General features: G+C 46.1%; 1 long non-coding RNA gene across 1 annotated transcript in view; it reads right to left on the minus strand.

Annotated features, from left to right (window-relative positions):
* The window catches only part of LOC125719855 (uncharacterized), a 351,742-nt gene extending 334,429 nt beyond the window's left edge, over positions 1 to 17,313 (minus strand). The window contains exon 1 of the long non-coding RNA XR_007385227.1: positions 17,142 to 17,313. This is a non-coding gene — a long non-coding RNA (uncharacterized LOC125719855). The remainder of the gene's footprint in view (positions 1 to 17,141) is intronic.
* Positions 17,314 to 20,889: the final 3,576 nt, after the last annotated feature.

Consider the following 20,889-nt stretch of genomic DNA (forward strand, 5'->3'; position numbering starts at 1 on the left):
TGTTTACTGCGCGTTACAGAGCAGAGAAGCACGACTCCGAAACAAATTAACACGACCACACATGACATAAAAGATTCGAGACCGTCGCTAACGGCCGCATCATATCCAGCCCACGGATACAGACATCAGGCAAACAGAATTATGCTAATGAAACAGCAGCAATGCAGAAGAAAGCCGCCAACAAATCATGGCTTCGGCTTCGCCAGGCTGACAACCCAGGCGGCTGCTTTCAGTTACCGATTAGCTTGCTGCTCGTTATCCTGTCGGCACTTTTTAGAGCAACTTATGGCGCTTTTCCACTGCCACCAGGAACTGAGCTGTACCATACCATGAACTGACGGTTTTTCATTGCGAAGTATGCGAGCCGTACCAGACCCATAACTACACTGATATGAAAGCGTGACCAAACCAAGCTGGTTACGTCATCACCATCAGATTGGTCGATATTCCGGTGATCTTGAAAATCCCCAATCTCCTACTTAAAAAAGTACTACAGATGAGCTAAACGGGGTATTTTCGTAACGCAAATTTACGCAAGCGAATGCCAATTCTGTTAGCATTTCATGCTTGCATAACACGGTTATTCTCACAGACATTATATAGGCTATCTATATAAAGAGTTTATGAATGGCTTATAATCTGGTTATTAACTAGGTTTTAACACTTTGTAAATTATTAATAGACCATTTTAAACAAGTTATAACAGTTTTCTCTTTATTAATGAGTTACTAGCATTTACAAGTGGCAAAAGGAAGCCGTATTGTAACGTGGTACTCAAAATGCTCATCTCTTCGGTTTTATGTCACTGTCTCTCTCCAAACCCAAACCGCGTACCTTGTATCGTAGCCTGACATTTATTATTAATGGCCCTCATTGGACAGGAGTCCACCTCCCCAGAAATGTAGCTATAGGCATCAGCCTACAGCGTAGGGTATGTGGCTGTGCAACTACCAACGGCGTAGATTCTACGCAGCGGTATAAGAAAGGCTTTAGACGAGGAGATCATGGGAAATGACCAGCAGTATAGGCAAAAATGGAGTACTGTGGGTAGTGGAGGAGCAGACGTCCTTTTTCATTGCCCTTCTATGAAGGACGACTGTAACTTAGCCTCTCCATTGACAGAACGCCATCATAGAAAATGAGGATGGGAGGGAAAGTATCCGGATCCAAAGCCCTTTGCAGTTACACGTTTATTGGGTCTAATGAGCCAGCATGGCGGTATAGATACATGAGGAGCACTTGGAAGCAGACCAGAGACAGGGCAGGAGAGAGAGACAGGAGACAGAGACAGGACAGGAGACAGAGACAGGAGACAGAGACAGGGCAGGAGAGAGAGACAGGGCAGGAGAGAGGGTAGGAGAGAGAGACAGGGCAGGAGAAAGACAGGGGAGGAGAGAAAGACAGGGCAGGAGACAGACAGGGCAGGAGACAGACAGGGCAGGAGACAGACAGGGCAGGAGACAAGACAGGAGACAGGGCAGGAGACAGAGACAGGAGACAGGGCAGGAGACAGAGACAGGGCAGGAGACAGACAGGGCAGGAGACAGAGACAGGAGACAGGGCAGGAGACAGAGACAGGGCAGGAGACAGAGACAGGGCAGGAGACAGAGACAGGGCAGGAGACAGAGACAGGAGAGAGAGACAGGAGAGAGGAGAGAGAGACAGGGCAGGAGACAGAGAGTCAGGGCAGGAGACAGAGACAGGGGAGGAGACAAGACAGGAGACAGAGACAGGGCAGGAGACAGAGACAGGGCAGCAGAGAAGACAGGAGACAGGAGACAGGGCAGGAGACAGAGGCAGAAGACAGAGACAGGGCAGGAGACAGGAGACAGGGCAGGAGACAGGAGACAGGGCAGGAGACAGAGACAGGGCAGGAGACAGAGGCAGAAGACAGAGACAGGGCAGGAGACAGAGGCAGAAGACAGAGACAGGGCAGGAGACAGAGGCAGGAGACAGAGACAGGGCAGGAGACAGAGACAGGGCAGGAGACAGAGACAGGGCAGGAGACAGAGACAGGGCAGGAGACAGAGACAGGACAGGAGAGAGAGACAGGACAGGGGAGAGAGACAGGACAGGGGAGAGAGACAGAGACAGAGACAGGGGAGGAGACAGAGACAGGGCAGGAGAGAGAGACAGAAGACAGAGACCGAAGACAGAGACAGGGCAGGAGACAGAGACAGGACAGGAGAGAGAGACAGGACAGGGGAGGAGACAGGAGACAGGGCAGGAGACAGGGGAGGAGACAGAGACAGGGCAGGAGACAGAGACAGGACAGGAGAGAGAGTCAGGGCAGGAGACAGAGACAGGCCTTTTACAGGGAGATGGATTCTTTCAGTCAACAGAGAGCAGCGTCGTTATTTAACGGGCCAGGTTTCGCCTGCTCTGCTCACACGGCCAGCCATCGCAGGCCCAAAGCTCAGGGAGTTCTGCTTCTGCATGTGACTTACACAAGCGCCGCGGCCGATCAGAGCCCCGCTGGGGAGGCATCGCCGCCGAAATCCAGACTGACTTCGTTAGCACGTCAAGCTCGCTTACGAAACGGCTCGGCGTCACCCTCGTGTTCCCGTTAGGTCAGATACTTCCCCGTCTTACAGCTAAAGTAAATCCTGTCAGTCGCCATTGGCTTTCGTGCTCGGAAGCGAGAGGGGGGTGGCGGGTCGGGGGATAGTGGCAGACTTGCTGAAAGGCGACTGTGAGCTGGCACCAGTTCGGAGTGTGTTTCCGGAGACGGCTCCCTCATTTAAAGGCCTCGCACTGAAGCACGGCTGCCCTAAAAAGCCAGCTAATTAATGCAAGTCCGAGTACAAACTGGCGAAACCGGCCCGTTACCAGGGTGTCACTGGATGTGCGCGGCCCAGGGTCGGGAGCGGCATAGCCGCTAATGCCATGGGGCTGTATTGTTCACCGGGGAAATATTAAGTCCTGACAAGCAGAATTGGAGACAACTGTAAATCAGCAGGCTACAAAAGTTATTGCGTCGCTCAGCGGACACCTACATACATATTTACTTCACTTTTTAACATATTGAGCTTATTTAACTGAATATGATTCAGTGATTAGCAACGGAATTATTGATTAGCAGAGGAAATTGTTCATTAAATGCCATCCATCCATCCATTTTCCAAACCGCTTATCCTTCTGGGTCGCGGGGGGTCCGGAGCCTATCCCGGAAGCAATGGGCACGAGGCTGGGTAAATGCCATGAGAATTATTTTAATTAGAAAACATCTAATATATATACAGCTCTGGAAAAAATAAGAGGCCACTGTATATTTAAAAACAAATCTGCATTTTTAAATCCTGGTTTAATCCTGGCTCTGCTTACAGAAGGCTACACTGTGAGGCAAGTTTGTAAGACTGTGGTACACAAGAACAAGGTGAAGCAGGAGACACTGGGAACGAGCAGAAACCAGCCAGGTGGAGGGAGGAAGCGACTGTCTAATGCCAGAGATGATGTCGACTTTTCCGGCAGTGCCTCATAAATCAGAGGATGACCTCAAGTGACCTTCAACAGGAGTGGGAAACATTAAGTGGTGTGAAGTCCACTGCTAAGACAATTCATAACAGACTTCCAGAAGCAGGAATGAAGACCCATAAAGCAAGGAAGAAGCGCTTCATCAATGAGAAGCAGAGAAGAACCAGGCTGCAGTTTGCAAAATAAATATACATTTTACACAGACACAATTCAGAAATGAGTGAAACTGAAAATTTTGCTGGGGTCTCTTTTTCCCAGAGCTGTATATGTTAATTATAATATAATATATAATAATGGTATTGTGCCAACATAGACAGTACTTTTGTTAAAATGTAAAACATAGAAATAATGTTTTATTGAAGTTACAGTAGGAACATTCTCACTTTGAGAAGACCTTCACATAACATTGGCTAAAGTTCTGGGTACGACATACCACAGCACAGCCAAAACACCATTCCAAGTTCTAAATGTTCAAAGGAATGTCCCCACAATGTGGTGAATACCCGCGTTTTTTTACCTTATGGGGACCAGTTTCCTGGGAAAACTATTTAAAAAAAAATCTGTAACTGCAATGAAAAAATTAAAAATGCAAAAACTCTTGTATTTTGCTTGGTTACTTACGGTTATGGTTAGGGCTGGGTAGGGGTTAAGGTTGTCACAGTTAGCGTTAGCATTTTTCCCATAGAAGTGAATGAGTGTGTGTGTGTGTGTGTGTGTGTGCGCGCGCATGTCCAGGATTGTATATATATCTCACATTGTGGCTATGTGAGCTAGAAATGCTAAATGCTAACAGTACAACAACTATGACCTAGAAACAGAAGGGGACGGTTTGAAAGCCTCTCACCTTGCGAAGACTGTGTCACAGCTGAAGAGCTAAGGCCCAGTCGGGCCTGGAACACTCACAGAAAGAATGGATGAGCTTTCGGTCATCAGGGCCGCACCAAAGATGGGGCACTTTTGGGCTTTTTTTATGGACATCAAAGGATATTCGCCATAAGACATTCCTTAGTGGTTTAATTAGGACGTTTAGAAGGCCTTACCCCATAGAGGAATCCTTACTAGTAGAATGCAAATGGGATTTCTGTTATCATATTCACTGACACCCTTTTGGCATAATACCCACCCTAAAGACCCTGGGGATTGAAATATGCACGCATTGTTACATTTCACCAGACACCAAACTGCATATGTGCAGCGAAGAAGCCGCCCGGAGCTCCATCGCGGGGTACACACGCACACACAGTCACTCACGTCTATAGAGTACAGCCAAGTAACCCAGCTGCGTGTCTTTGGGAATCGGAGGCTGTGGGGGGGGGGGGGGGGGGGGGGGCACCCTGTGTAACCCAAGGGGAACAGGCAACATGCACACATACAGAGTATAATCGGACCCCGTCAGCCTGGAGGCGAGAGGTAACAGTGCTGCTTGCTGTGGCATATCACGTGCGCTAATGGTTAGCACCGTCTTTCGGTTTAGCAGGGATGAGCGAAGACGCCGTGGACAGATGGGGAATGGTGTCCATGTCGACCGAGCTCAAGGCTTTGGCACCGAACGGCAGAGATGACTTCCTGTGGGCGCCCACCGAATCCCATCAGCTACTGGTGCTACCAATTATCATGGCACAATCGACTTACACAGCTTATACTCCATACAGCTGGCCGTGAAACAGAGGCAAGACAATTCCCTACAAGACGTGGCGGCGTGCGGCAAATTTGTCAAGAGAGAATCCCAGAAGATGCGGATCCGGCTCTTAAAGCAATAAATTAGTCACAGTCAGAATGACAGACGCCAACTCCAGAGCCAGTGCATAAAACATCGCAAGGATCCATATCTGGGGCGATGAGCTTGGCAAAAGAGCGACTGCTCCATGTAAAGGACCTTAAAAATCACACAATTTCCACTGTAAACATGCCATAAAATGCTGCTCGCAGCTGCCAAAGGCTGCAAGGTTTCTACATGGTTGGGGAGGCGCAGACAGCACCTAGAGATCTGGGGGAGCACAGCGCCTACTCCGTCAGTCCCCCACCCCTTCCCCGCAAACACAGAGGACACCTCCCTCTGACCTCCTCCGCCAACAGGGTCAAAGGGAATTTAACACAAGGGTCCCAGATTCTTCGGAGGCGATAATTGCCGTTGCACTCCGCGGGGGGCCGTCAGGCTCGGGGGTAAACAGGAGGAGGTGCCGCTCCAGTGAGCCAGGCACGGGCACGGCCTGTGAATTACGGCCCGGGTCAGGCCGCCGGCGTGGCGGCCGGGGGGGGGGAGGGGGGGCGACGCCAGCCGCATCAGCGAGGGTCAGGCCGCGCTCCCACCAGCTGCTATCTCTGGAATTTATACGCAGAGCCGTTAGTGCTGACGTCTTAATATAGACGTCAAGCCGCAAGTCGGCAGGAGTCACTGCCGCTGCCATTTTGGCCCCCAGCAGCACTCGAGCCTAATCTTTTTTTTTCCCCCAATCACGTCTTTAATCCATTTATCCTGTCCTTACTGTCTGTCAGGTCCCCACAAACCAAGCCTATTTAGCGAAGACTGGCTTACTGCTTAAGCACAGAAAGCACTGCAGACAAACGGCCATGAGCCTCTTAACACCGAATGATGCCCCCACTTCGGAGCACAAGGCCCTGCCGTTACTTATTTGCAAACGGTATCATTTCCATGACACAAGAATCCATGCTGAAAGCCCACAGCAGAGAAGTTGTGTCCAGGTCACTATTCCGTTCTTTTCATTCGATTTTCTCAGGCATTGTTGCACGCTTAGAAAAATGCTTCATGATGTTGAAATTACGCAATGTAACATTATTATGCTGGCTACACAAGTCATTCTGAATAAAAATGTCTTCATATGAATAAAATAGCACAGCTGTTGCCATTATTTGTAATGCGCAGTATTAACTGAAGGAAATTCCATGCCATTAAGGAGTATCATGTAGGGTCGTGAAATACATTCGGGATTCTTCTTGCACTGCACATATATTTATGGTTAGAAGATTCTAGCGTCTGTCCCAATTCTGGCATAGATACAAGTTTACTGAATCTTAGAGGCAAATCTCTGATGCGACATATTTTCATCATCCAGTAGTTCCTAAATAATATATATATATATATATATATATATATATATATATATATATATATATATATATATATATATATAGAGAGAGAGAGAGAGAGAGAGAGAGTACAGAAAACATGGGAAATAAGAATGTAAAATGCTACAAATGTTGTACATGTTCAAATGCCTAACAGTGTTTGTAACATAATAGGTAGTGACACTTTTAGTGGAAGAACCAGTATAGTCAGACTTATTACTGGTTTTATTGTGATGCTTTGGATAAAAAGGATGCTGATTATCTGCATTTAAATCAGGCTATATGAGAACCGGTGATAGAAGTAACAGAAAAACTAATCTCAATTTTTCTGTGACACTAACACGACTCTCTGTTTGTATCCATTAGGAGGTGGTTGGCCTCGAGAGGTCAGTGGAATGATCAATCATACACTGGAGTTATCAGTCACCTACAGGAGTGATCAATCATGCACTGGAGTGATCAATCACACACTGGAGTGATAAGTCACCTACAGGAGTGACCAATCATGCACTGGAGTGATCAATCACACACTGGAGTGATCAGTCACACACTGGAGTGATCAGTCACATACTCGAGTGATCAGTCACATACTCGAGTGATCAGTCACATACTCGAGTGACCAAACACACTGGAGCAGTCAGTCACAGACTGTAGTGGTCAGTCACACACTTTAGCAGTTTTTTCCACACACTGTAGCGGTCAGTCACACACTGGAGCAGTCACATGAACAAAATTAGAACTATTAGTATCACTGCAGAATTTCTGGCTGTTTCAATGAGTATAAGGTTTTATGTAATACCACATTCACATGAAAGGTATTTTCATGTCTGCAAAACGTTTCACGTGAAGCAACATGTGGTTTCCCTAAAGCACACACTAAGGACCTGGGAATCTAAAAGGGAGGGAGGGGCTTATTACGAGTCACCAATAACAGACTCTCCTGAACCTGGCTTCCATTTAACAATTACTGTACCACCAGCCTCACTAGCTGGATACATTTTAGCGAAAAAGACACATTTTTCAACTTATTCTGCGTACATCCCTTTCTACCATAGACATATCATCCATTAAAACAGGAAAAACAAAGAATGAAAACTGCAAACACTTCATAAAATTATAAAAAAGGACAACTGGTGAAGTGACGAGAAAGAAACCTCAGTTTTATGTATCAAGAGCTGGCAACAAATGAAAGCAGGGAAGCATTTTAAATGATATTCCTCTGACAGGGTGAGCAGCGTCACATGACTGAGGTGGCCGGACCGCGTCCCCATTGTCGCGCAGAGCCGACCCCTGGCCTAACACTGCAAATGAAGGGAACGTCCAAATCCGGGATTAGCGGGGAATTCGAGAGCACAGCAGAAGCTAAGGGAGGATCCAAACCTTCACCTCTGCGGGGGCTTTGTGCTCTTTTCTGGCTTGGTGAAATCCCAGATAAAGCACACCTTCAAACAGGCCACTTTACAGACCCCCTCAGCCATGGGGAAATAGGCTGCGGGCCAGGGGGGGGGGAGACAAAGGCAGTTTGGCCCAAGATGCAGACAAATAGTTGATCAGAAGCCTCTCCAGCCCACCCCCCCACACACACACACACACACACACACACACACACACACACACACGCACGCACGCACTACAGCCAGAGTGACGTATCTAACATAGCCGAGAAAGACCACTCTCTGCAGTTGATAATATTTCCTGCAATGACGCATTGCAAATAAGCCTCAAAGACTGAAGTCCCAAATGCAAACTCGGATTTCAGTGCCGCCTTTCAAAGTCAGGCTCGACCAAAAACGTGCAAAAGTGCAAACCGATACGAGCGCAAATAAAACGGCCAACGATTCTGTCAAAGGAAGCAGACCGTTGAAGATCACAGGGACGCCTTACACGCATGTCGCATGGAAATGTTGCGGACATGATAATTCCTGCAGTATTAGAGAGTCGACGAAAGCAAACGAATGTTCGCTCGGGTGTTTGCTGGGATCGCTTCCTGAAAGCGGGAGAAATTACAGAAATACCAAAGAATTACTGCTACAGGCAACTGACCCCCCCTGGCACTTTGTTCATCAGGCCCCGCCAGCCCCCTCCCTGTCCAGGAGTCGTGACCTCTGAGAGGCCACATGTGGTGAATGGCTGGTTCGAGCGTGTTACAACCGGCAAATAAACTTTGATGCAAGCCTGGCTCCACCAAAATATCATATTCCACCATATTTAAAATGTAGTAGCAGTCTGTGTCACTGCTCAAGCCAAAACATATAAACACATAATGCATTTTATGAGTCTCCATCTTACATGTGCATAGAGCTGCATTTCAGTAGCCCTGCCTGCGTGTGCCATGTTATGTTATGTTTATATTACATTGTGGTGTCGAAATGCTCCACCACGATGTAATAAAAATCTGTTATTCTGACGTTGTGGGGGCCATTTTTCAGGTCCCCACAAAGACCTGTGACTGCAATCAAAAACCTAATAAAGGCAAACGTCTCGTATTTTGTTTGGTTACTTATGGTTAGGGTTGGGGCTGGGTGGGAGTAATAATTCTCATATCTGGGATTAGGGTTATGCCAAGAGATATGAACGGAGAATCTCAACAAAGATATAAATACCTAATCTCTGTGTGTGTGTGTGTGTGTGTGTGTGTGTGTGTGTGTGTGTGTGTGTGTGTGTGTGTGTGTGTGTGTGTGGCGCACATGTCCACAGACGTGTGTGTTTGTTTGTCTAATGAGGAGTAAGCAGAAATTCTGCCATCAAGAAATTTCAATAAACTTCCTGGCCGTAATCAAAAACACCTGCTCATAAAACCTGAAAGAATGCTAAACGATACAGTTTTTAAAAGGGGGCAGCTCGTCTGGATGTGCGGCGACTGTAACCGTGGTAGCCAGGCAGTCGTTAAAAAAATAATAAATAAACACACAGCAAAATAAATGAAGAAAGAACGGCAGCACTGGATCGCATTTTCTTTTCAGCGTGACCATTCTTTGCAAACATCATTTCGGGTTTAGACAGAATGCCGTTTTAATCGGCAAAGACATCGATGCAAAGAACGGATGAATACGGACGCGGTCTTTTGTAGCTCCCGCTACGCAGAAACTTTGAAGCAGCAGGTTCGGAATACAGCTAAGTCTGGTCACTGCTCCATCAGGACCCATAATGATTCTGAGGTGCTCAAAAAAAGCAGATAGCCAGATTTCACCCACCCCATCCCCCAGCATAAGAGTGATATGTTTTGAACTTGCCTTGCTATCTGACCCCCGGCGAGACAGGGCTGCCCTTGTCTCCCGATTCCTGTCTCTGCAGCACCTGTCAGATGTCAATGGGCCCAATGCTCTCTGCTCCCTGATTTCCACCCAACAGTTCGGCCACAGAAGCTCCTCGCTGTGGCTGAGCGCCTGGATCAGGCGGGACACTGCCAATGCTGCGGAGCTGGGGGGGGGGGGGGGAGTTCAGAGAGGCAGAAATAATTCGCCAGAAAGGGCACGGGAGCCCAGCAAAAACTGACTGGTAGGACTGGGCATAAAACTCAACATGCTGGTATAATAATCTAATGCTACAAAGCTGTGGGTCAAATAGCCGATGTAAAGATCCTTCCAGAATTTAAACAAAATACGTCCCATTCGTAATTTCAGCCATTTAAACAAGTATATTAATGAATATAATAATTAAAAATACAGTGTTACCCCGTCTAACACGAAGCCGGACAAATTAGTAATAAGAAAAGAAAACATAGTAGCCAAATAACATCCCTAGGTATTCAAAGACACTGGATATACAGAGAAACGAAAGATTTTTAAAAAGCTTATTATATAGTGTTTCGAAACTCCGGGATTTAGACTGGCTAACTAAAAGAGTACCGTTTACAGTGCTTAACTGCAGGCAAACACAACCAGTTCAGCTCAGTAAACCGACACGCTACATGAAATATTTCTACACGAAAAGAAAGTATCACATTTATTACTGATAATAATAATAATAATAATAATAATAATAATAATAATAATAATAATAATAAATCTATACTATTACCACTGTTTAATATCCACAGACCCTATACGTGTTCTTATAAGGGGACTGCAAAATATTTTTGCATTAATATTTCACAGAAAATGATCAGGGCTTTGTGACTGTCGGAGCGGTGTCTTGTTTTTCTCATCAAACCAGCAGGCTTGTGTTAAATGGCAGCGATTTGGAGGCCCAAATACAGACATGACCTGTCGTACAAAGTGCGGTTTCCGTAGCATTTCTGCCGTGTTGACCGGATGTCCCGATAGCCTAGTGTGGCGCCCCCTAGACCGTTAACGCTTACACATGCCCCGGCAGCCTTCTCGACGACTTCTCTAATTAAGGTGCGTAAAATTAAAATAAATTAAAAAGGAAATACTGAGCCCGATCTGAAGGAAAAAGCAAACAAGAGCAAACGTAAAATCAAAAAGGCGTCCGGCGGGGCTGCATGATTCATGCCTGCATTTCTGACACCTCTCAGTTCTCACCTGCAGCTGGACAGGTCCAGCTCCGCGCGCCTCAACACCTTTTTCCTAATCTGACCCGTGATGTCACTTCCTGCGTGTGCCACCAAAACTTGCAAAAAAATTCTCCGTGTCTCCCAATGACGTTTTATTTGGTTTTAAGCCAGTGCTAGGCCACTAAATTTTATACAAACTGCACAGGTATAGTAAGCATAACACATGAATTCTAGTTGTGTTAGATGCGCAATTTAAATAACGTGGAATTATATCGAATTTCTCCAAAAATGAAAGTCCAGGTCACTGCTCGTAAGTTTCTCTTACAGTTAATTCTTAATTGTGATGTTAATCAGAGAAGTTTTATCAATTCAAAATAAAGAAACATGCTATAGTGATTTATATATCATATTTATTTATTGATTTATATATTTATATATCTCTCTGTTTGTTGCTATATCAGTAGGCACAACTGCCATGATTTGATGTCACTCCTCAGTGGCTCCCAAGACCATATACATTTATTCAATGAGAAAACTGAGGGTACATTAACCATCTGCCTCGCAGTGCGTCCGCGAACATGAGTCTGCTGCAGTGGTTGTATATGGACCTTCTCCCCAAAATGAGGGGGGGGAAGATATGTCCCCGTTTCTCATATCTCGTCCTTCTCCCGACTTTTTGAATTTCTTGCTCCCCCCCCCCCCCCCCTTACAATGTCGCCAGTCACCTGACTGATCGCTATCGCTCGGCCTTCGTGGCGGATTCATCTTTCGATCTCCTGTTATGGAATATTATTTAGCACTATATAACGTAGAATACTAATATATAAGTATTATGATATTATTAAAAAGTATGCGAAATATCCATGATGTAATCATTGCAATGTAAACATTATAATGTAATCAACACAATGTAACCAACTGAGTATGTATTTGCACCTTTTGTTAGTCTGAGTTTCTCTTAGCTCCTTTATGTTAGTCCTGAATCTATGAATATTCACTTTTATTAGCGTATATTTTATCACTATGTTAAAGGACAAATATATTATCAACCTTTTAGTTAGACAATGAGTAAAAGGCTGAAACTGCCTAGGTTTACTGCTGAAGGAAGGGATTCGCCTGAGTTCACCAGAAGTTCACGGCTGAGCATTTTTAAAAAACCAAGTGGAGCTGCTCGCGCCACCATTATGTTCAGCCGAGAGACCAAACGGTAAAAGAAATGATGGACAAACTTATCACCTAGGGGTGTGGATTTAAGGGAAAAAACAATTATTGTGAATGGCTGAAGGAATGATGATGCTTAAGTGACAAGATATTGTTAAATGATAAGAACTTGATTGATTGAAAAATTGATGTAAAACAGTACTGGACACACTTACGTGTCCAGCCTTGGTTGTAACTTCATTGTTGCAATAAAGACTGAATTCTGGATACTACACAAGCGGCCCTCTGACTTCTGATTTGGGGGGGAAGGAGAAAAAACCACGACACTGTGTCAGCAGCAGCGTCTGGAAGGTCGACCGTGATTCGCCAGTGGTGCAGGAGTCCCCCGGAGTCCCTTGGACGGCCCCCAACTCGGGAACTTGGACCAAACGCCGACCCCTGTGTTCAGCCTTTAGCATCAGAACCCACAGTCGCAGTATGTGAGTAACAGACCCCCCAGGCAGCCCCAGCCCACATTTGCATTCCTCACAATTCCTTTATATTATGATTACAACAGTAAATCACAATATGCTGTAAATTTTAGTCTGTGATTTAATAAGACCGGCATTGTTAAAGCTTTTCTGGGCCCTGTTTCTGAATGGTAGTCTTAAAATGATTACGTCGGCCTGATGCAGATCAGATACAAGTGATGCATGAACAAGCCAGTTGCTGTTTCTCTATGCAACTTTTTCACGTTTTTTTTTTTTTTTGTAAATCAATGACTCCAGTGGTTTTCCATATATGGGCATTCCAATCACGTTCCCTGCTTTGTTATAAATGCAGTCAATTTCACTTTCAGGGTGTGTTTCGGAGAAGAAACTCAGAGACGCATAAAAGGACATAAACAGTATACTATGGTTCTCCTGTAGTATAACAATGTGAGAATACACACGCATTGGTGACCACAGTGTCCTGATTATTTTTAAATCACTGCAACTCCATATTGGTTAAGCATTCGTCGGAACTAGATGCATTCTTTTATGTTATCGCAATGAACACGTTGCAATAATTTGTTATTTTGTCTGTTTTCCAAACACCGTGGTCTTCCTGATATTTCTGATTAAGTCGTGTTTGCGTTCTGCGGCACCGCGAGCGAACGGCATGGAGAGTTTCCGTATTTGCGCGATCGTGGTCGCGCATGGCTGCAAGTCCCTCGGCGCATTTCCAGTGGGGTGGGGCTGTGCCATCTCGGCCAACTTTAGGGGCATTATGATTGGGCGTGGTAGATTGGGGGGGGGGGGGGAGGGGGGCAGGTGACAGCAGCCAAGAAGCAGCAACACAGCGCACACTGCACGTGTAACGGTGGCAGGTTTCTGCACACTGCGCCTGCACAGGCCGCATGCCGGACTCCTCCATACAGTTAAGGACGACCTCACACACAATTACAGACGACATGCCTCGTGTTGTGTTTCTGACCCTTCCACGCCTGATTGGCCCGGCAAACCCTTCTTTGTTCTTAAGACTAGAATCAGAGGCAATTCTTGTCTCCCCTGACCAGCAGGGCAGAAGGCTTTATGCCCCCATTCAGACCCCCAATAGCACCCACCCACCCCCCCCCGACTTAACCGAGAAATCAGCCAGCGGCAGCCAGAGGCCATTACGCTGCATCAGTAAGATGTCAGCCACAGGCTCCACCTATAACCCCCCCCCCCTCAAAAAAAAAAAAACAATGCCCCCCTCCCTGAGAATAAGTAGGAGCGGGGGGGGGAGACAGGATGCTGGCTGGGGCAACAGACCGAGATACCCCAAAGCAGTCTTTAGTAGGAATATAGAGGTTCATTTACTTTGATGGGGATTAATAATAAATTGAGACACACACTAAAAGATAACATTTGCATTATTTATACATGTCGCCTAGACCAGAGAGCCCTGGGACATGGCTGGGCTGGGGGGCCCAAAGCAGTGGGGGCGAGCGGCCACCAGTGGCAGGGGGCGGGTCCAGCTCGCGGTGATTAAATAAATAAGTAGGCAGGCACATGGCGAGGGCCGACGGTGGCAGGGAGGTCCGAGGAGACAAAGAGGCTTCACTGGGAGGCTAAATCCGGCAGATTGACCGTCTGCACCCTCCTCGTCTGATCAGCAGCAACCGCGTTTGCGATTAGGCTCAGAGCTCAGCTTACGGCCTATTTTCCAGGATACAGTACGTGCTTCATTCATTCACAAGTGTGTTCATTTTGAAGGAGGTGAATGATAATTATCTATCACTGCTAACATTTCTTTTTCTGCTAGGACTGACCTGAAATCATGCAGTATATTAACAATTTTAACTACAGGTTAATAAGACCCAGTGCTACCAGTTCTGGAAATGATCTTACTAAGGGGAAATGTAAATGGTAGCTTAAGATTTTGGTGTTGAACACTGACATTTTTACATTTGATATTAAAAATGTCATATCCATATTACGTATCTTACGTTCTTTACTATATAAGAATTCTTCTGCTACGTCGGGAATTTTTTCGGTTTGATTGATTGCTTATCTTCTTTATTGGGATGCTACTTAAAACATTACATCAAATATCACTCCATCCTCCGGCCCTGAGCAGGGCACCATCCGGTGGGACATCCTGGGCAGGATTTCACTCCATTTCAGGGCACAAACACAATTTAGAGATGCCTGCTAGCCCCACTGCATGACCTTGTATTGCGACACGGGAAGAACATGCAAACTGAACAAATGCACAAGAGCTGAGACTGGATCGAACTCTTAATCAGCACGTGTGAGGCAATAGGCCGACCCACGGAGCCGCCATGTTGGCGCCTGTCTGAAACGTTACACATTTAATGATTAAAGTTAATTTTTATTTTACTGATATGTAATACAGTCATGCGCCGCATAATGACGTTTCCCGTCAATGACGGACCGCATTTACGACGACGATCCCATGAGATTATAACGGAAGCTGAAAAATTTCTATTGCCTAGCTATAGCCGTCGTAACGGCGTAGCATAATGCGTTACCAACGTGTGCTGTGAACAAACCAACTGTGCTTCTAGGTCTGCAGTAGGATGTACCACATAGGTGTGTGAAGTACACTATGATGTTCTCTCAACAACAAAATTGCTTAATGATGCATTTCTCAGAACGGACCCCTGGCATTAAGCTACGCATGTCAGTGTGGTAATATTAATGAGAGCATGTAATGCATTGATGAAGGAGTATTTGCATTAAAATGACTATACTTTCAGTTCAGTCTCATATTCCTCGTACGTTATAACTGCCTACAATCTATAGCTGTCACACATTCAGATATGCTCTCATATAGAGGTCAATCAGAAATGCAAATTCAGTCTAGAACCATTTGATTTGTGTAACTGTAAAGAGAAAAATGTAGGCGCAGAACCTGAAACAATAGGATTTAGACGTCTGAATTCGTTGCATCCCATAGCTTAAACGGATGCAACAGCTTCATATAAACATCTATTATGTACTGTATAATGTAGCATGTTAGCACATTTTTGTGCAGCGTGTGACTCTGCAGGACAAGACCCGTGGTTGGAAGGTCACTGTTTCAGATCCTGTGGCTTGCAGAGTGATGTCACTGCTATGCCCTTGAACAAGACCCCTAACTTTGCTCTCCTCCTGTATCTGTGTGTCTCATAGATGGCAGAATTGGGATGTCTTACATTCAATAGTATTTACTGGTATAGAAAATAAATAACTAGAAATAAATCTATGACTCTTAAAATAGTTAAATGTAATTTATGCTAAATTAATGACATTGAATGTCATTAATGCAAAATATATCCTGATAATTTTTTCATACCGATCAATATCAGCAATTATCGCAATATAACTAATTGTTTTTTATTTTGATGCTCCATTTTTGGAGAAAAATAGCAAGAAACTGAAATGTAACTTCAATAAATAAATCTGACAAAAAAAAAAAATCTGCTTTTTGTTGTGGGGCGTAGCGTTAAAAAACGCCAGAAATAAGGTTTGTTGCTGTTTTTACCCTGACTGCCTCGCTGGTAGTCCAGTCTTTCTTCAGATTGAAAGTGGAAAGCCTAATTTGTCTGTGTGTCTGACTGTACGTAGTCCATGCGTTCCGTGTGGATATGCGTCAAGTAGGGAAAGAAGCTCGCGGTATTTCCGGCAAGTTTTCCCACAGTTTACTGCACACAGCACCAGTCTGTTATGTGTCGGACTTTGAAGTTCTAACTGCAAAAAAGCAGCGTCGTTACCATGTTCAAGCACGGTATTTCCTTTTTTGAAAGATATTATCGCTGCTGAGCTGTCGCTTTCTTCGCCGCCGCTCGACGCTTCCTCTGAGGGAGAGCTCACGTCCTCCATGATATTACCCAAACAACCGCAGGCGGCGTGCTCCAGGAACTCAACCAGCCTCGCTGCGCCTTCGTTGGACGTAGGTTGTCCTTCCTTAAAAAACTACCATATGATTGGTTGGAATTGCACTCATTTCTGTGACGCGATAGGCTGATGTGTGTGGGCTAAGTCTCTCTGCTTGTGACCAGAAGATCGGTGGCTTGAGCCCGGCCTTGACGGAACAGTCACATCTCCAAAGGCCCTTAAGCAAAGCCCTTAACCCCCAGCTGCAGGGGCGCTGCATGCTAGCTGACCCTGCACTCTGACCCCCAAGCTATGTAAAGCAAGGTGGGGGAGGTAACGAGAAACAATCCAATGTATTTGTGCATATAGGATAATAAAGGATTTTATGTTCCTTATCGACAGTTTATCCAAGTTTCTCTTTTTTTTAAATTGATTAAATGTTATGAGACAGTAAGCTGATATATCATTTATATCACCCATCCTACATCCATCCATCCATCCATCTATTTTCCAAACTTCTTATCCTACTGGGTCATGGGGGGTCTGGAGCCTATCCCGGAAGCAATGGGCACGAGGCAGGGAACAACCCAGAACAGGGGGTCAGCCCATCACAGAGCACACTCACACACCATTCACACCTACAGGCAATTTAGCAAGTCCAATTAGCCTCAGCATGTTTTTGGACTGTGGGGGGAAACCGGAGTACCCGGAGGAAACCCCACGACGACATGGGGAGAACATGCAAACTCCACACACATGTGACCCAGGCGGAGACTTGAACCCGGGTCCCAGAGGTGTGAGGCAACAGTGCTAACCACTGCACCATGCCCCCCCGTCCTACATATATATTAATTCTGTAAACATTGAACCAGGCTTCCCCACTCATCAGTCAATGGGTAAGAATGAGTATGTATGTCATTCAAATCACCATATTCCATTTACACCATTGGTATGCACTCATCCCCCCCAGGTATAACCAGGCCCCTACCCTGGAAAGCGGAGTACGTGACTCAGATTAACACGCCGCTCTATCACAAACCCGAACAGGGTGTCTTTTTGCCTGCACCAGCAAATTAGAGACCCCGAAGTAATGGCACCAGAATACGCAGGGAGGACGCGCTCACCTAGAGGCCGAACCGACCGGCAGCACTGCCCGCTGAGCGCCGGTGCCACCGCGGGCTGGCCCGCCTCGTGAAAAGCGGACCTCCCAAGTAGAGCGCAGCATTGTGGGTCTGCGGCGCGCTGACGTTTCCCTTTGAACGCGCAAGGTGGAACGTTCTCAGCCGAGGTCCCGGTCTGACCACACACTGCAAGGCCCATAAACTTTAGAACGATGTCAAGAAAACCACACTCTGAGGTTTCGACAGATTTAATTTTCCACAGGTCTACAAAGAAAATCGTGCTTTTTTTTTTATGATGACAATATCATGTCAGCTTAATTGTATGTGTGATCAGCGCCGTTAAGTGCCTTATAAACGCTAAAGGCTGCCGGCTTGCTGCGTCGTTCCCTTGTTTTGTGAGCTTTGTCTATCTGGAGCCTGCTAGCCCCGTCGCGCTCAAGGAAACATAAATGTTTTACGGCAGAATCGTTAAAGTTTGGGGTGAAACCCGCCCCGCGTGAACATTACAGCGGATTGGGGGGGGAACACGTGTCGCGTTGCAGGAGTGACCGAGCGCCGCATGGCAGCGACTGCGACAGGAACATGCGCTCTGTGTCCTTTAAGGAAGTCAATTTCCCTGTGACCCGACCCCGGATAAGCGGAAGATGATGGATGGATGGATGGATGGATGGATGGATGGATGGATGGATGGATGGATGGATGGATGGATGGATGGATGGATGGATGGAATTTCCCTGTGCCCAGTGGACAGCGCACCCTAAGTCCGAGCTCCTCAGAAATCTTGAGACGCATTTTTCATCAGAGATCCAAATGGAGAGCACTGCACATCACACACAACTTTCACAACCCGAAATCGGTGAAAGTTAACGTCTGTCAGAATTATCGACGTAATTGTGTTATTCATGGCAGTCGGTAATAGGAGCAGATTTAACATACTACACCCATGTACAGCCCGTCACGCTCAGAGGCTGCTGTGCACAGGTGTTGCAGGCTAAGTATGGGGCTGACGCCATGCTTGGTTTGTACATAGAGATCTTCCTGTCAGAGAGGCAACTTGAGACATGCTGATCTCATGACCGAACCTGAAGGATTTACGTCCGTGGAGCTAACGGTACATCATTCACTGTTACTACACACAGCCGACAGCTTGGGGTCCTGCTTTCCCAACAATAAACTTACACATTTACTTGATTTATATGGGAGACCAGGGAGCTGATTGTGGAATGCCGTGTACGGTCGACCCATGACCAGCCCATTCGCTTAGCTTTCATTATTTTATTTTTACGTAGCGGGACATACAGCTTGCTCACGCGCTCTTTGCGATTGGTGTTGAGGATGAAAGGAGTCTGTCACACCGTTCATTTGGACACGTTGTAGTCAATGGGAAGAGGGGAACGCAGAAGTTATTCCTCCACATCCGCTGCCGTTTCATTTGCGGGGCAATTATACTGTAATAATTTAACAATGTGGGAAAATCCTCTAGATTTAATGAGGTTTAGCGGTATCTAGGCAAAGGGTTTAATTTGTCTCCCAGTTGCACAGTTAAACCATCCATCAGTACAATTTTTCCTTTTCGTTACATTTTTATCCTTCATCTTTATTCGAATCTTCCGCCGTCGACCACTTATGAAGATATCTTTGTAGCACCTTTTGAGTAATTTTCCCTCTCTGTTTGCAACATTCTCATAATCGTATATTGGGGGTCTTGTCACTGCCTGGTTTTACCCCTGCGGTCGTAACTCAGATCCGCCAGAGCATATTGCGATATGTTTTTTTGCACTAAGAAACACGGCCGATCATCTCAGCACCTATTAATCTTCCACCCAGTCGTCTTTTCCCTGTTGCTGCATATTGTGATTTAATGGCCGAGCCCTTCAGCTGCAATAAAAAATAAAAGCCCTAACTGTTTCAAATGTGTGTGCTGTAATAATTCCTACTTGGTAGTAAAATGTAATTAACATAACATATAATTCAGTAAGTACTTTACAAGGTTAGGGTTAGAACAAGGGTGGATACAGGATGTGTATTCAAACCCAGGCCCAGCTCTGAAAGGGTCGCTTTCATCATAAAAACATAATTAATTATCGTCTCTTAAATGTATCTGTCAGTAATTATGTTGTCTGGGGGGATAGACGTGCTAGTGTATACTCTGATATTTGGTTGGTAATGGCAGTTTTACATTCCAATGGCCAGCGGCCTGGCAAACCGCCATGTGGCATATCGCTGGGTTCAAACGGTTAGGTACGTTCCAAATGAACTTATGCTGTAGCCCAGTCAAGTCAGAATCGGAACCGGAACTTACTTTATTGCCAGCATGTTCAAACATTCCAGAATTGTTTTTGGTCCAGTGCTAAATATGAAGCACGGGACAGTATTACAAGACACACAAGGGGAACAGTTCACAGAACACAAGTTTTCTGTGTTCTTTACAGAGTCAAGTGTGCTGTATCTACAGTTACAGGGGGTGAAAATGAAATGTCTGCTTTCTACATTAGTTTTGTGGGGGTCCATGAATACCCCATGCTTGCTTTTCTGGATTCCCTGGATTTGCAAAATCTCCCTGTTGCCACTTCAGTTTAACAGTAAAAGTTACTGGGACGACATACAGGGGATCACTGGAGTATTAATTAGAACAGCCTAGTCCTCTTCCTTGATATATCATCAGTTTCAGTCACATCCAATCACCATGCGCTGCCTCTGAGGATGTTAAACCACATCATGAACTCAGTCCACGGGGCAGCCTGTCGCTCGAACCCCAGCCAGCAGCCGAGACTCAGCCCTTCAAGCGGTTAGCGGGTATCAGACCTTTCCGAAGAGGAGTTAATCCGCGGCGGAGAACGTGTCACCTGGCAGCAGAGATACACGCGGGCACGTCCCGCGCTGAGGCTGAGAGATCCGCTTTAATCTGAGCACCGAGGTCTGTCTTACACAAGCCTTTATTTCCCTAAAGTGCTCCATGAAAGACCTAGAAGAATGAGCTGATGTTAATGGGGAGGTGGGAGGGGGGGGGGGGGGGACTCCTGAATTGCAAACCGTATCAATTATCATAGTGCTTCAGCCTCCGTTAACATGTGAAAGGCGCCGTCTGCATGCATAATGCCCCTGCCTCATTGTGATGACCCCCTCCTCAGCCCAGCGACAAAAAGCCGGCAAAAAGCCCTTTGTCATGGACACATCCATCTGGATCGAGGCTGTTAAAGGATATTTACTCTTCCTCCGTGCCCCCGCTCCTTTAACATGCTCCTGTGGCTGCCGTGTTTGCCCA

The sequence above is a fragment of the Brienomyrus brachyistius genome, chromosome 24, assembly GCF_023856365.1.
Source record: "Brienomyrus brachyistius isolate T26 chromosome 24, BBRACH_0.4, whole genome shotgun sequence".
Lineage (NCBI taxonomy): Eukaryota > Metazoa > Chordata > Actinopteri > Osteoglossiformes > Mormyridae > Brienomyrus > Brienomyrus brachyistius.